We start from the raw sequence: 2,344 nt of genomic DNA on the forward strand, positions 1-2,344 counted from the left end.
GGAAGTGACCCGATTAGGGCATGGAGGCTACATAGGCTTCTCAAGCGTTACACGATCTATAACACTACAATGGATGCAACACACAACTAATAGAAGTGAATATGAGACAAGTACACACACACACAACACCCTTTCCTACATGCACACACAAGGTTGTTCAATGAGCAAACGGTGTCCAATCGACACAAAACTCATTGAGCACACTCATACGACATAGAGGAACACAACCGAACCTTTAAACATGCGATTCTCAGATGTTCAGAAATCGCGAGCTCTTGCCGACCAGGTCATAAAAAGGGGTTTTTCAGACATGCAATCGCACTACACATGTATGGAGATGCTTCCTAAGTACTTATGCACACTTAAAACAGAAGATTAAAGCCCTAAATCACTCAATAAAGCTTGCTAGTGAGCAATAAAAGAGAGCACTAATCATGCAAAATCAGACATTAAACGATTAAACGATAGCAAAGCATTGTTGGATCACTTAGACTTCATTAACAACTCGATTGCAATCAATGTGGATACCGTTGGAGCTCAGCACAACACTTCACAAAGCTATGGAAAGCTTCATGTTTGCAGCTTCTCTATTATCTCTTAAACAAGAGTCTTTGAAAAAACAAGGTCCTTACAAAAAAAAATGTCATTGGGCTTTTGTACTTAGCCTTTAGGTTCTTGGGTTCAAATACCATTTTACAAAGTGGAAGCCATTGGTCCCTTTTATTTAAACAAGAGTGTGGGTACAAAAAATTATGTTGCCAATAGCGGTAGGCTTTATCATGTCTTCAGTAGCTCCCGCACCTTTGCTCTCTTTACTTCCATTTGCCGCTCCTGCAAACACTCCCCCACACCTATTCTAGTGCGCGTCGTCGTGCATTGGCGTATGCTCAAGGCACCACTTCATCTGAACCTGAGGCCCTATTTGAATTTTCGGATGCGCTGTTCTAGCTCTGTATCTACAAGACCATCCTTGAGCGGCATCTCCATCTCGATTTGCATGAATGCGACATCCCTGTTATGCAGGTCTTTGTTTATCATGGAGAACACATTACTCTGGACCTTAAAGAAGCCCGTGTAGAAGACTTCTTCAGAGGTCACCATGAAGTGTGTGGGCAGAAATATGACTCTAGAGTAGAGGGCCATCAACACTTGCCTCGTTGGGCCTTGAGCAGATTCCAGCAGAGGCCCTGTGTTCCCTCAAAAAACCTAGTCAATGGGTGGCCAGTTTGCTTGATGTCATTGAATGCCTATATGACTATGACGATGAGGTTCGCAATCTTCACCATCATGATGCATGCAAGATCGTAGACTCCCTTTAGCTGGTAGATTACACCAGTACGGGTGTCCACCATGTACTTTTCTGTACGAGCTCTTCCCTGCTTTGGCTCTGGCAACACTGGGTAATTCAACCAGGTTAACCAGGTTGAACTATTTACTCGTTGGTAAGTGTCCCAGTTGCATCTTCTCTTTATTGGGAACAAGGTGGGTTTAATCCTCAACTCCTAGGGTGCTGCTAGGTAGTGTAATTTGTTCTTTTGGGTATTTTCCTAGCAGCTGACCCTCCAGGTTGGCTGATTTTGTTGGATCTCTGCCACCTAAAAGTCTTGTATAGGTACTTGTTCGTACCCACCCAGCTCGTATGTAGGGCATTCCGGCAAAAACTTCTATTTGAGTAGTTGCATCTCTTGTTTTAGCAGAGGGTAGGGGAGTGTGTGCATGTGGTAATCTCTATATATGTCCTCTGCTGTCAAGTAATATATACATGCAGAATGTAGAACCTTAAGTTCCCACTCCATGCAGCTTTTGATGGTCTCATCCACCTCCCCTTGAATTTTTTGTTTCATCTCTCACTCGAGGTTAGATTCCTTAGGGTCTGCAGTGGAAGGCTCAACGATAGTGTAACCAATGCTCTGTTCTTCGGCTTCCTCACTTGCTTGGGCGCTTGTGCTAGGTAGTTCCTCCTCCAGCGGCTCAAAGTATATTAGTTCTGTCGGGGTGGGCTTTATTGGTAGGGGAGGGACCCTGGCTTGTAGCTGGATTTCCTTTTCTATAAGTTTAGCCTTTAGCTTTTGCAATTCCACCTTGAGTTTAGCCAATTCCTTATCCTTGCTGGCTTCCCTGGCCACCCATCCGGAGACCATGGTCGCCTTTAACAGGTTTTCCATCTCTACTTGTTTCTTTAGCGCTTGTATTTTAGCGTCCTTGGCTGACTCATCTAACGTTCCTCCCGTGGGATTATCGAGGAATTCATTTATAGTCGCCTCTGCTTGCTATAGTCTGCGCTTGCTCAACTCATACGGGACCACACTACAACATATGGGGGCTTTAGTGATCCTCATACCGA

The 2,344-nt window shown here is 44.5% G+C and overlaps 1 pseudogene; it reads right to left on the reverse strand.

Moving 5' to 3' along the window:
• Window positions 1–1,247: 1,247 nt before the first annotated feature.
• On the reverse strand, window positions 1,248–1,853 carry LOC147429819 (uncharacterized; annotated as a pseudogene).
• Window positions 1,854–2,344: the final 491 nt, after the last annotated feature.

This window comes from Adiantum capillus-veneris, chromosome 22 (genome assembly GCF_014529385.1).
Source record: "Adiantum capillus-veneris isolate H3 chromosome 22, ASM1452938v2, whole genome shotgun sequence".
Lineage (NCBI taxonomy): Eukaryota > Viridiplantae > Streptophyta > Polypodiopsida > Polypodiales > Pteridaceae > Adiantum > Adiantum capillus-veneris.